This window comes from Centropristis striata, chromosome 3 (assembly GCF_030273125.1).
Source record: "Centropristis striata isolate RG_2023a ecotype Rhode Island chromosome 3, C.striata_1.0, whole genome shotgun sequence".
Lineage (NCBI taxonomy): Eukaryota > Metazoa > Chordata > Actinopteri > Perciformes > Serranidae > Centropristis > Centropristis striata.
Window position 1 is genome coordinate 35808957 of NC_081519.1, and position 15813 is coordinate 35824769.

Consider the following 15813-nt stretch of genomic DNA (forward strand, 5'->3'; position numbering starts at 1 on the left):
TAAAAAAAAAAAACAAGGTGTCACCTGTGTATAACCCCTCCCAGCTGGTGGGCAGGTGGGTTTTGAGGGATTAAATATAGTGACTTTGTACAGTTGTCACAAAGTATTTGCAAAGTATTGTTTTCTGGTTTATTTACATTTTAGACAATGTCCCAACTTTTTTGGAATCGGGTAAAATATTGAAATAAACCCAAAATTTGAACAATGTACGACACATCCAAAGACGATGTGTCAATTTCCGGTCTGTCTCTTTATATCCGTTACAGAGGACTTAAAAGCACTTTTATGCACCTTTCACCCAAGTCTCCAAATTCAGTTTGAGTGAACTCAGTCATGGGGATATTTTCTCAAAATTAGACACCCTTTCCATAATCTCGGGTTAAAAAGGACCTGAAGACATTTTAAGATGGGATATTAGAAGATCTCTGTAGCTGGTAAAACAACATAAAGTACCAATCAAGGTATAAAATGCTTATACTGTCAGGTAAAGATTTTAAAAAGGTTCAAATCGGCTGTAATATTATCATAAACAGTGTCACCATGACTCCACAGGAGGGCAGCAGATTGCAAATTCAACTCTGCTCACACTGCTGGCAGCCAGAAGTGCTTTTTGATCCATCTTGTTTCAATTCTGTGGAAACTCAGCAGCAGCACTGCAGGACTGATGCTGACACCAGACAGATTAATTGAAAATGACAGCATAAGCTTAGTAATGCCTTTTTTTATTTTTCTTCTTAACCCTCTCATGTGGCCGACTGACCCACCAACCTGAGTGTGGATTAAGGATGTTTAAAGTGAAAATCACATGCTCTCTGCAACCTCAGGGCCAAGGACACAAATGTGCAGTTAAGCGTGCTGCAAAAACCTTCTGCGTTTACTCTTTAGGTTAAATAATCCATGAAGGTCGCAAGCCGGATAGGGAACATATTGTCGGACATTTCTCGCAATCAATATGGAGTGAGTGGTAGCACCTGTTTGAACCTTATTTATGTCCTCGCAGATTATACTGTAGGAGAACATGCATACATTTACGACCACTGGGACGCCATAAATTCCATACAAGGTACCACACTAAATGATTTCCCATAAATCATCTGCACTACATTGACTTTTCTTGGAGAACATATAATAATTCAGACTGTGTTTCGAGTGCAGCCGTGTTGGGAATTATGTTGATATAGATTGGACACATCTGGCGTCCAGACTGCCAAATATTTGGGAGCCATCTCGCGTGTTAGTTTTCATGTTACAAGTGGGCCTAATTATGTTCCGCTGTGTGAGATCAGGTCAGCTGATTACGGGTGAATTGATCTAATTCAACGCTGTAGATCTGAGAAAGAAAGTCCCAAAGATAAAGTTGTAAAACTATCAAATATTGTATTAATATTTCAGTAAATATTGGCTGAATGAGAATGCCACCTGTTGTATTTTCATCCTGTGTAAATATGAATATGCAAACTGCATCTTATTTTCAAATGACTTATCAGAGGTGGTGACATTTCTACTTATAAATATTTGTTCATGTGTTAATTTTCCTGCCGTTTTAAAATACTGTTATGAGGTTTAACATTAAAGAAAGTGCTACAGCGCATTTTTTGACATAGCTGTACTAGTTGGGATTAAATTCTGTGGATTAAAACACATGTCAGTGCTTCCACAGGTAATTCACAGAGACAGTGTCTATCTTTTTTTATTTATTTGTAAAGACTGGACCTGGCAGACTGCAAAAACATCAGTGAGAACAGGAAATCTCTGCTCAGTAAGACATGCTGCAAGAAATCTCAGGTCATTGCAACAAGGAGACACATCGTGACTGGAAAAAGGCCAGAACAGTCCAGTGGACACAATAAATGCTGGCATTGTACGTTTCTGCAAAGCTACAGATAATGTTAAATATTGAATGTAACCTTTTTTCCACCCAGTCAATGTCAACATTTCTCAAATCCTTGCTTTCTACAATATCTGCAAAGGGCAACTACGGTATGGTTAAGGTTAGGGAAGGATCGTGTTATGGCAAGTAAACTATTATTAAGTTCAAGGTGAAAGTCGATTTAGGATAAGGAAGGTCTCACAACTCCACAACTGCCTCGCTAAATATTAGAGGTGGGGGGAAAAAAAATCGATACAGCATAGTTTTGCGAGATCTTGCGTGCCAATATTATATCGATTCATGACCGCCAAGTAACGACATATGTAGTGTTCTGTCGGCCAACAGGCCATCAGTATTTTCGCCTTTTTTGTGAGGCCGTAGCAATCTCACATATTGGAATATACTGGAGATACTGGTAACATAAGAAACTAGGAGATCTGAGGAATCTATAGACAGGATATCGTGTTGGGAAGTTGTCGAAATAATACTGCACAGTTAAGCTTTTTTACGTTTCATTCAAAAAAATTCAGAGCAGTGAGGCTCAAAGTTGAGGAAAGTTTGAGAAAATGCTGCAGTTGCTGTCGTCCATACATGTTTGATATCAGTTCAGTTCAGTTTGACGGAATACTTTGTTGGTCAGTCTGTGGGTTTGACTCTCAGTGTAGAGAAAAAAAAAGACTGAAGTGAGATGAACAGACTGAGAATTTTCTCTTATTTGACAAAACAATTTTTGATTTTATTTAATTTTGTAGACACAAAATGCAGTTAAATCACAATATATTGTATCGTAATACTCACCATATCACAAAATGCTTAAAACTGCAATAATATTGTATCGTGACTCAAGTACAGGGATAGAATCCTATCATGGCTCTGCTGAGTCCCACCTCTACTAAATACAAGTTGTGAGGTGGGGATTGATCCAATATGAATTATAAACTGCATTTAAAGAATGCACAACATGTCTCCACTCCCTCCCAACATAATACTGAACTTTACAAATGAAACCAAAATATCCTGAATACTGGCGCTAGCGATTGGCTATTGCGGAGCAGCAGTCACAGCTGTTAATTATGATGTCACATCCCCTTTTATAGCATCAAATAACAAATTTAAACCAAATTCAAACACTTGAACAAACATCAGCATGATAAGAACTACTGACAGAAATCTATTTATTTGACATGGATTCTCTAGTTAGGCTCCGTGTCCCAGCCGCTAACATAAATCTGCTATACCGCAGCCAGCCACCAGGGGGCGGCCAAGCTGTTTTGGCTTCACTTTTGTGGCGCTGTCACGTCGTCCATCTTTATATATACAGTCTGTGATATGAAAGAGACTCCTAGGAAACCGGGTTGTTTGAGGAGAGAAGTGGAGCAACAGAAAGTGCTTTAACAAACAAGTCTGCCATAAGAAATTGTTCACAAACAGACAAGATGAACTTTTTTCAACTAATCAAAGACATGAATACAAAGAATCGCCCAACAGCCAAGAGACAACGATAAACAAACAAGAGAAAGGAGGCGGAGCGGACCAGACAGAAGATGGACAGAGTAAGCGTAAACAAGTCTTATTCTATTTAAGTTGGCTTCATTTTTGTTGACACAACATCCTTTATCCCTCTGTGTCAGTGGGTCTTTAAGCACAGAGGGGGAAAAAACACAGACCAAGGACACTTTGTTGGCACTAAACTTGCAGCATTTACTGTATTCATCCCATCCAAGTATCTGTAACCGCAACACGACGAGAGAGAAAAACTCCCTGTAAAGAGACAGAGGCCTGTGTTTCACTCAATGTGTCTTTAGCAGAGGCGGAAGGTTTGATCACATACACAGTTTCAAAGGTTGGTGGGTCACCTGATCCTCTGGGTGTGTGTGTATGTATGTGTATGTGTATGTGTGTGTGTGTGTGTGTGTGTGTGTGTGTGTGTATGTGTGTGGTAGTGGGGGGTCCTCAAAGCCTTGGGGCCATGGTATAATAGGCACCAAGCCACCCTCGGGGCCCAACCTCTCCAGCCCTCGGACAAAGTGTCCCGCCTCAGCCATATTTTATTTCAAGGGCCAATTTCTGAATTGATGGGTTCTGGACAGGTAACGAAAGAGTTCGAGGGAGAGGATTGTGCTCTTTTGATTTTCTTTTGCACACTTTTCACTGTCAGGACAATATAAAGTTCTCAGCTCAGAGGCATCTGTGTCAAGAAAAAAGCATTTATAAAACAGGAAATTAGTAAGTAGAGAGATCAGAAACTCATATTGATTCATGTCTGATGTTTTATAGTATATTCGGTTTGTAATTGCCTCGTCAGGCACATGAGACGTTTTGCAGGCGTCCTCTCTGGCTCATGCATTTGTTCACCACATGAAAGGATTTGTAACTGCTTATAAAACATAGTGCATGAATAGAATAGAAATGTGTTTCTAATCTGGGTAAGTGATTGAAAAGGAGTAACGATAAATCTAAAATGTACAGATTAAAGGAACACTTCACCCCCAAAAATGACCATATGTTTATCACTTACTCAACCAGTGTTGCCTTGAATTGTTGAAGAAAATGTAGGTTTTCTCGCACTCCTCCATGGTAAAATAGAGAATCCAGAAATGGAAGAGAGCCATGATGAGGCTGTGTTTAACAACAGCAACACAGACGGTTTTCAAACTATCACGCAGCTTGTGCAATATAATCTAATTCTCATATATCCAGTCATATGCACTACATCCCTGCGTCCCTGCAAACACTTGCATTTTCGTTACTCATTGCACAGAGGAGTAGCTCGACTGCACAAGCATTAGACTGTTTATGCAGGAGTGTTTTTATATAGTAATCTTTAAGCCATAAATGCAGTTTGTAAATGGACATTTTGATGTAGCTTTGCTGTTGGTAAATTTGGCCCCCATCTCAATATAGCAAGAATTTTCTCTGTTTTTTTAATTCTTCGTTCACTGTGGAGACATGCAAGTAAAGGTTTTTTTTCACAAATTCAAGGTAACATGGTGTGAGTAAGTCAGTATGTTTACATGACACCTGAAAAAAACAAACTATTGCCTTAATCTGACTATATCTGGACAACTGAAGTGCATGTAAACGTGTTAGTCCGACTGATGTCAGAGTTATCCAACTCCGATCAGGACGCCCAGATAATGTGATTGGAATAGGATTTTCGCCGGCATGTATGACAAGACAACGCATGTGCGTATGCTCCACCCCCCGCGCTGGCGTATGACCCCGGAACAAAAACATTCAAGAAAGCCGGTCACATTCGATGGTCAAGTTAGCCGGTCACATTAGCTTTTCATTAGCCGGTCACGTCAGTGATCATCAGTAGTTATGGCACAAATTGTCGAACTGATGTCAACCGGAAAGGGGGCCATATTAACCCACTGAAACTACGCATATCGCTACCTATTGTTGAGGAGGAGGACAGTTCCCCTCAGTTATTCAATTTTCTCTGTTGCATGTAAACTGAAACAAGGACAGAAGTCCGACTTGACGCCAAAATCGATTTTTATGCATAGCTCGATTAAACTGTGCATGTAAACACGCTGACTGATGCACAAATGTTAATTTTGGCGGTGAAATATGCCTTCATATCTGTTAAACATTGATAAAAAGCAAAAGTTTACAATAAATAATAGATGTGTTTTTGTCCCAGGTATGATGGAAAGACATTTCACCGCTCAGTTGAAATGGAAAAAACCAAGGCTTGCTCTCTAGAGAACGGGTGCTTGAGTTTTTACAAACAGAGATGTCTGAACCCATAAGAGGAAATGGCACTGAACAAACGGGCAATTTTGCAACACGTACATGTGATTTAGGGAACCATTCCAGATGGATGACGGACAAACATTCATGGATGTGACAGCAGACTGATTCAGTCTGTCACCCCGCAGCACAGAGAGTGCTGGCCTGTGGCAGTGAATCATTGCTGCAGGGCATCAGTGGTGGGCAGCGAGCCAACCCGGAGATATAGTGCCCTGCACAGAATGGCAGACTATATCACAAACCCTTATTGTGGCAGAATGCCACGTTGACTGACGTACATCCTCCAGCACTGAGCTCACAATAATCATCAATGACTAACTGGAATGAAAGTATTGTGGATGCATGCACACACTGACTGACTGTGACCGCATGTTCAGTTACAGTTGGAACAAGTTTAAAGGATTGTGATTGTGTTATTTTTTGTTATGGCAACAAATTGCACAATGATGGATATGATTGTTAAGCTTTTTCCAAAGCAGTTTTTAGACTAATTTTCTTTCTCCGGGTCATTTGTTTGTATTTTTTTAGAAACTGCTTAAAAAAGCTAATCATCACAAAGTTGTCAGGACTGTCAAAATAATGACTTCATTTCCATTAATTAATTACAGAAAAAAATAAACATTTACGCAGATGAATTGAGCTCTATGCTGCACTTTGACCCCATAGGTCACTGAGCATACAGCAGTTACAGAGGCTTTGTAAGCATGATGGAAGCAGATGACAAAACATTGCCTGGTTAAAAAACGGCCAGATGAAACAATTGATAGCAGCACTGTTCTGTGCAGTTCACAGTCAGGAATTTTTTACACAGATCCTGATGCCACAGTGAGCAACCACACTTGTCCAGCCAAAATCAAACAGACTAATGCTGGGCTTACACCAAAAGATTTCCACAGTCCCAGACTAAAAACTCAAAGTCTTTAGTAAATCTAGGGGTTTTACTGGAGTCACGGCGCTCCCGTCATCTCGATCGTTAAGTGTAAGGTAGTAATCTGCACTGTTTCATATCTTGTCTTTTCCTAGTCTTGGGTGTTTTGTCGCAGTGACGTAACACAATCAACAACCAATTGATGAGCGGGGGAAAGGTCCCTGGTTCAAGACGGGGCAGTAAAACCACTTCCACAGGAAAAAGTAACATCACAATAATGTTAGTAAGCTCAGTCCTAAATAAAAATATAGTGATGTCATATATTTACGGCCACAATCGGGATTTTTGGGGACACCGTTTCTTAGTAAAGAGAACAGTAAGGAGACCCAGTTAAAATGTATAAATTAATGTATACATAAATTAGTAAATAATCAATGATTAATGTATGATTAGCTAAATGAAAGTTGATAGAGCTGATAAATATAATTAAAAAATTAAACAAATTATAATGAAATAGGACATAAATGTATATCATGAATTCATTTCTAAATTTTCCGTTCCTTTATTATTCCTTATATCTATTTTTACTGTAAAATAGTCAACTTTTCATGTCAGAAAAACAGAAACCCTTTTTCAGCTTTGTGAGGGGCATTTGGTGGCGTCTTCTTCTCTTCTTTTTTTTTTTTCCAACACAAACCACTGCACACACTAGAGCAGCTGGAGCCAAAATCTGCATTTTGTAAGTTTTTACTAAGAGCATGATGGGGAACTCTAAACACTTTTTCTGGGAGACTTTTCTCAATCTTTTCAAAGTTTCCTGATGTATAGGTAGCATATGTCCACCAATGCCAGATTAGCCAAGCCAATGTCATAATGGTACAGTAGTAGAGGACGGGACAGTTAGTGGAGGCTTTACAGATTGGTAATATGATTGAGTATTGTGGTATATGTATATATATATATATATATATATATATATATATATATATATATACACACACACACACATATATATATGTATGCTGGTTTGAAGGCAAAGGGTGGTCACACCAAATATTGATTTGATTTAGATCTTTCTTCTGTTCACTCACTTTGCATTTTGTTAATTAGTTAAAATAAACTATAAACATTTCTATTACTGAAATCTTATTTTTACAGCATTTTTATACACCTGACTAAAACTTTTGCACAGCACTGTATCTATAAAATCACCATGTATAAAACTATATAAAACAAAAATGACAAATACAAGCAAGCTACTAACATCCCAAAATTGTAATATTTTAAAATGCTTCCCCCTGCAAATATTGACATATAGTATGCTATTAATGTTGTTCAATCACAAAGCATGGAATTAATACATTTATTGTGATAAACTTTGATAAACTTTAATAACGAAACTGACTACTTCATCCCATCCAAAACTTGAGCCGGCTGCTGAAAAGTACTGCACTCGGAGGATGTGAAAATCAAACAAAAAGACGAGAAGTTAGTAACAAACATTACTGTTTATGTCCATATTTATAAGAGTATTTTCTGCCTTGAAGATATTTGCAGTTTTTACAGCAACAGGAAGTCATAATGTAAGAAAGTGAAAGATTGAAGGCTCTCCAAGTTGATTTCCATATAATAGAAAATTGTATTTAAAGCAGTGACCCAAAATAATGATGTATGTTTTGGAAAATGTTCACCAGTAAAATTAAGTATTTGCGATTTTAGTTAACAAGATTAATTTACCAGCCAATAGGAATAATACAGTGGCAGTAAGGAAAAATAGGAATAGGAATAAGAGTAGAAATCAGAGTTTACACAAATCATTTATACATTTTTTTCCTTCACAGCTAAGAGAAGTGGCTCACAGAAGGAAGTGAAATCCTGTCCCAGTGTTATCGCTTGAACCATCAGTCCTCACAGAGCGACACCACCTCCCACTAACACACACACACACACACACACACACACACACTGAAGCTTTTGTAAACAAACACTAACAGGAGAGAATAGATCCCTCGATCATCATCACACAGCTGTAAACACAGATGTGCTGAGAATCCTGTCATGTAACAGACACAGAACAGGAAGTACAGTAGGTTCTCAACACATTCAAGAGCCAGTGGAACAAATAAAACCATATGAAGCCAATTGTTTTGTACATAAATGGTCACAGTGGAGAATATTAGGTGCAGATATGGATTCAGAGGAACATTATTTGAGAACAATAAGCTTTCAGCTTTCAGACTCAAACAGTCTGATATGAAATGACAGAATAGCAGTGAAATTTTTTGAATTCTTGAGTTCTATAAGAAATTGAATCCAACCCAGAAATGGTCCTTTCTGTCAAAGACAACACAGCCATTGTCCTCCAGAGTTGGGGAGCCTTTTCCTGAAAGGCTATCTGCCTGGTGGCCCCGGGCTAATCTGCACTCTGTGGAGGGGAGGTCACAGGGCACATGCTTCGCCTGGTTTAGGCTGGTGGGCCGAGTGCAGAGCCTTCAGATCACTATAGGTCAGGTGCTCAATTTGCTTGAGATAAGCTCACAAAAGACCTTACATACCTTCCATAGGTTTCTTTTACCCCCCTGGTATTTTATTTAAAAGAAGCAGGACACCAATGACTGAGGGACTCAGTTTAAAATTGATGTTTGAACTAAAACCAGATTAAACAACCTGAGGTCAAGAGTCAAACACAGTCTGCTCACATGCACACTGATGTTGTAATACGGCTGTCACCTAACATCAAGCTTGAAAAAAAATTGCCCTGACGCATAATTTGTTTAAATTAATCCGAACACAATCCATGTGGTCTTTTCTGAAATACACTCAGTCACATTTCATTCTCCAATTACTTAGAGAGACACAGAGTTAACAGAGTTAAAGACTGTTTGCAGTGAGTGTCATTATCCTATATTAATTTTCTCGCAAAGCGTTTTAAAACAGTGTAAAGTTCTACTAATCCTATCCTTTCCTGCAAAGTGAGATAGTTCAAGAATTTTAAATTCATGGCTGTCGTGCAAACAAGTAAAATTCACCAGATCAATTCTGTTCTGATGCCTTCCCGGTAGGTCTATGGACAAATAGTTGCCAGCTAGTTGATTAAACAGCACTTCTTTTGTGAGTCAGCATCAGAAATACCAGTCAGTTAAAGGTATTATTATCATTATTATTGACTGGCCCATTTGACCTGACCTGCAAGTAGCAAGGGAAAAAGTGGGACAAAAAGATGACATCTCGTAAAAGTAGTGTGGTTTGACAGGATTTTGATCAACTAGAAAATGGTAAAAAAGGAGGTTGTATATAGACTGTGTCAAAATAAACTGGCATGTAACACCAGACATAACCTAATACAGTTTAAAACGCGCCACAGACTCCATTATTCGCAGGAAAAGCCACATAAATTTTATCCTGATATTTCACCAGAATGTAACCGATGTAAACTGACGATAACTACTCTAGCGCATTCATTCTGGACATGTAGTAAACTTCATTCATATTGGAAGTGTACTTTTCAGTGTTTTTCTGAGGCTTTTGGTAAGAATTTGGTACCCAGCCCCCTGGTGGCCATCCTGGGGGCCACACGTGTCCTTTCTTCAGTCAAAAAATTTGAAAGAAGAGCTACTCAGTATGGGATGGTGATTGCGAAAAAGCTGAATCTTTTTTGAAAAGATTTTACGTGTGTGGAAGATGGACTCTGTGCCTACATATAATTTGTGGCTGGGAGAATTGTCAAACACTTTACATCTGGAGACTGAGATTCTATAACAAAAGGTAGAGGAGATAAAAGGAGGAGATAAAAACATGGGATAAAAAGGAGAAGATAAAAACATGGGACCCAGTATTGAATTATCTTAAAAATGTGATCTTATAGAATGGCTATTGTATAAAACCTCACAGTGCAACTGAATATGTCATTTTGTATATGTTGAATTAATTCTTTTTTGTTGTTGCTACTTTTAGAGGTTTTTGTTTATAGTACCATCTTAACTATGACCATGGGATATTGCTGTAATCCAAGGTGTGCTGTGTTCTGTATGTTATGTGATCTTTGTTAAGTGTTCTTTTTTTGTTTTGTTTTGTCTCTTGAAAATTAATAAACATAAAAAAAAATTAATAAACATTAAAAAAATGGCATGTAACCAATCTAGAAATACATGACCACATTCAGCAGAGGTGTGTGTACGTTAACCTGCAAGGGCAGCAAGCTGTTGGTGCTAACCAAATTCAGCAAACCAACATGACAGTTTACCGCCCTGCATGTGCTGTGATCTCACTCTGTCTGAAAGAAAACACACCTCATCACAGCAATGACTGCACAAGATGCTTCCACTCCAATGTGGCTTACTTTTTAGACATGCTGCCTACAGGTTTTAACATTTAAACATCAGGGAAATGAATCACTAGAAACATCCCTACTTCTCTGACAATGATAACAATTTCCTTTGTTTTATGTACATTTTCATATCATGATAAATTGCACATCTGTCACTATATATTTGCTTCATGACTGCACACAGCTGCAACAAGCATTGATGAAAGAAAAATGATTTTGCAGAGAGTCCACACAGTCAAGTGGACGTCTTCTTTCTCAGGCTGCAATAAAAAAAAATTAAAAAGTCAGCAAACAGGCAGAGAGCATTCAGGGACATTCACCAGTATGAGACTCAGCGTGTTGCACATATACACATTATTATTTCCAACTGGTGATTACAGATCAAATATTTAATTTAATCCCGATTCGAGCTGTTGTTGGAATTATGACTAGCCTGATATTATAATATTATTTATAGATTTTCAGTAATATCTTCATCTTCATATCATCTTCATATCATACTTTCACACCCAGAACACGAGATCAAGCTGAAAATGATGTCCTCTGGATAATAAGACAGAAAAATTGGTTACAGTTTTGTTGTTAATTCATTTGTATGAGAATAAGGAGTATAAATAAAGTGCCTGAAGTGCCTATCTGAATACGAGCCCATTCCTGGTGTTTGCGACATTGCATCCGAAACAATGTGTAACAAGTATTGTTGATCAGGAAAGCTGATGCTGGCCGTGCTACACGCTGCTCTGCTATGTCTTTGTGGTAATCAAATCTGAATGTTTCATAGAATTAAGATTAAGCCCTTACTTCCTGCTCAGTTCCACGAAGTCAGCTGTCTTTTTGAACGCCGGGTCTGAGTTGATGTGGCTGATGAAGGCCAGATGTGGAATCGCCACAGCGCGCACATTTTCTTTCTTCAGAGTAATTGAGAGTTACAGTGTTGCTCTACAAACAGACTATCTGATCTGTGGTGCTTCACGAAATACCATTCATGTCTCTGGTAGTTCACACAGTATAAAGCAACACCCTGGTCGAGCTCTGGGAGGGATGTGTTAGTTTAATACCACAATGTTTTGGGCTTATTTCCCATTTCTGGTTTTTACTTCTTTACCAAGAATTTGTCCATCACAAAGGGTCGTTGTAAAGGCATGAGGGTTGTTGTTGCATCTATTTTGGTCCGTTTGGCTCCCCTTCTGGCAGCGACCGAGATTTAAACTTCTTCAAGCTGTTCCATTCTAATTACATTAGATAATTCCTTTTTTTATGAGAACAATTAATGCAAGACAGGGTTGAAGTTGTTAAATCTTCATTTACTCTCCGCATGCATGTTATATATTCCCCTCGATTTCAATATCACTGTGAGAAATATTGAAATAAGAGAAAGATTCAGGTGATTAGCATTTTTATGAGATACCACATAGCTTTCCAGTGCTACACCTCCACTAATTTATTCAGCACCAAATTCTCTCTTTGCAGATATGTCAAATTAGTTAATCTGTCCCCCAAAGGTCTGACCAAAGAGTTGATCCATTTTTCCTGAAATCTCATTGTTCTTGTTGTTTCCGTGGAGGCTTTTCCATCTCACTTCTACAAGTAAACTGTGTTTTTTTCAGTGAAAAAACAGTTTTTTCAGTTTAGTTTTCAGTGAAACCCCTAACTTTAGCTAACAGCACTATTCCCATGATACTTGTGAGGTGCCACTAGCTGCCCTGCAAACACAAGTTGTCATTTCTAACTTGACAGACACTTGCTAGGGTTCACAGTTTGACGTAGTAGCCAATTAGTGAAATGGACAATGGATGATTAAAATATAATGGGCTGGATGAAATTTTAATTAATTTATTACTTTTTTGCAGGAGTTAATTGAAACTTACATTTGTTTACATATCATGTTCTTCATACTTGTATCATTGTATATTTCAGAGTGACAAAGTAGCAATCATAAAATCAAAAAAACAAGGTATGGTTTGAAAAAAGAAAAAGAGGAAAAGTAGAGATATAGAATAAATACATCCATGTATACATCTGCACCTACCTACACTTATGCATAGAAAAAAAAACATGAATTACGAGGTTTAATTTTATCTGAAACTTATTTAAACACAAAACACATTTAAATATGCAGGACTACTGTGAAAACTCTCTCTACAGGGGCTAAAACATAAAACACTGAACTCCTTGACGTTATCTTTACAGTAAAATCTCACTTAAGTTATAATCGACAGGAAGTCTTTTTTCATCCTTTCAAAATAAAAGCCTCCGTTACCAAAACAGGCTTTTGCATAGTACTGTATATATATATCTTTTATTTTGCCCATGCCATGTCGCTGCATGCAGCGATTTATCGATTTACGTTAAAGATAATTGAGTTAGCAGGTTTCTTCCAAACACCCATCCCTAGCTGAAACTATACTAAATTATAACAGACATAATTCATTAGACTGAAAATAACTGCTGCTTTGCCAAAATCATGATGTTTGTGACTTGCCATAAATGCAAGTCGAAGGAAACTATGGGTCACATCTCATCATTTCAGGGCCACTATTACTGAAAATACCTGTGTGATTAACTCCTGATAATAATCTGGCACTTTATGTGCTCCAGCCATCAATGCGTAACAGGCTTTAAATCACGTTTTTCAACGTAGAATTAAATAAATTTTAAATAGAATTAAAGATTTTCTTTTTTTTCAGAAAGCATTAAGCTCCACTCCATAAAACCTCCTTCCAATAAGTGTATACAGATTAATCTACTATCAGCTTCTTTCTGCTCCAAACCATCTTTACTATATCGGCCGTTTAACATGCACTATCAGTCGACTTCTAAGTTCCTTTTTGCCAGACATCCCCCATCATCTCCCCACAGAAGCTTCAATAAACATGAGCCATAATGCTCTTCCTGTCATCTACTGTGCACACATTGAATAGCTTAACCCCCCTCAATAATAAGACAGCGTTTCAGGCCTGCATCCCATTATATAGGAGCAAAAAAAAAAAAAGGAACAGGTCTGGAAGCTCCAATTACATTGATTATGAGATAAAGCAATAATGTGCAGAATATCCCATTCTGACCTTCAGCAAACAGCACAGTTACTGGAACAAAGAAGGCTTATAAAACATAATAGTTTCCCATTTTTGTGCTTAAATATGTTGCTACACCAAAAAAATACAATAAGATTCACTGTATTTTTTTTCTCACAAGCAACCTGTCTGGTTAAATATACCATAAAAAATGTCTGTACAAGTTCACATCTGGAAACATTGATCAAATGCTATTAGTCCCAACAAAATAAAATATGCGTTAGTTTTTTTTTTTTAAATCGTAATTTTTCTTATTCCCAGCAATGTTTCCTCCTCTGTTACAATCATTCCCGGTCACGTCTAAAGATGTCCAAAATCCGTGATAAACAGCAGAAGAGGTCTGGTCTGGCCTGAGTGACTAAATGGGCTCCGGCAGATGAGTTTTACAGGAGATCAGTGGGAGGGCCAGGTTTCAAATCCCCAAAGCCCTGCAGTGCCAAAGCAGGAAGAAGCCTCTGATGTAACTCGTCTCTCATGAGTGTCTGCTCATTCAGATTCCCTAAAGATGAGTCTAACTGTAATGTTCATAGATGACAAATTGGGTCTGATGCATCATGGAGCTGCTCCATCGGAGAACCAGAGGACAGCTTTTCAAAACATGACCATGACCACTCTTAAAAATACCAGCCATGCCATGAAGAGTTCAGAGCAATAATCAAAGCCAGAGTGTAATCCTCGTGTAATATGGTAAGCAGATTTTACTTCCATATGTTCTTATTAGGATCCAGATGTGCGAGGCTGGTGGTGACATCAAGACGAACACACTGAAGTCCTTATTTAAAATAAAAAACACTCAACCATTATCTAATTTATGAGCAGAGGATGAAAAACTTGTTGTGGGGGTGAGATGAGAGAGAAAGGACACTCTGATCCATACAAACACTCTCACAGACACACAAGTACTTTTTACACACCTGGATTAGTTTATGCCGCCTCACCTCTCAGATCAAATCTCCTCTTGAAACATTAGCACCATTCACTCACACACACTGTCAGTGCTTCGAACAGCAACACACTCTGTAACTCGATCCTGTGTAAGAGCTGGTGTCGACAATTACGTCAGTTTAAAAAAAGGAATTTCACCAATTTAACATCTGGGGGAATGCAAACACCTGCAATAACTTTGAGGAGAAATGTGAATGAATGAATGAATTCTTAGTTTTGCATTATTTTAGAATAATAGAAAATAAAAAAACACTCCAGCATCTGAGTTCAGAAGTTCACCAATACCGACTACAAATATCAGCCAATATGAGTACATTTGTCATAAAACAAAAAACTCTTGGAAAGTTTCTCATCTGTGCAATTAATAATCAAGCTTAAAGAATGTGATCTCATCAACATCTGTCTTCGTGAAACATCTGCAGTTGCTTTTGACAAGAGGAAACCCAAATCAAAACGAGCTAAACACTTGAGATAACAATGCGTTTGGGAAAACATGAGGAGACAGAACACATCCTGCTTTTTGGCCGTTTTATTAATGTGTTTCACAATCAGAATAAGGCTCTTCCATAAGTAAAGCACCTGATAAAGGCTAACATGCTCTTTTTAAGTCTTTGAATTTGACTGAAAAGCATGGTGATGAAATAACTGTATAAAATCAGAAAAAAGGACTGATATTGTTAAATAACTTAAATGACAAAATTTGATAAAAATTCACTGTTTGTGCCAAAGATGCTCCGTAGCGGTTACTATATGGAAAAGAACTGTGGAAAAAGTTGCATTAATGACACATTATTATTATTATTATTATGAACAAACTATTCAGAAAGGTGCATTAGGGTTATTATGTAACAAATTAGATGCAAGGAAATATGGAGTATGAGTGTGTGTGTGTGTGTGTGTGTGTGTGGGGGGGGGGGGGGGGGGGGGTATCAACTGTATTAAAGGATGCATGATCATGCACCACACGGCC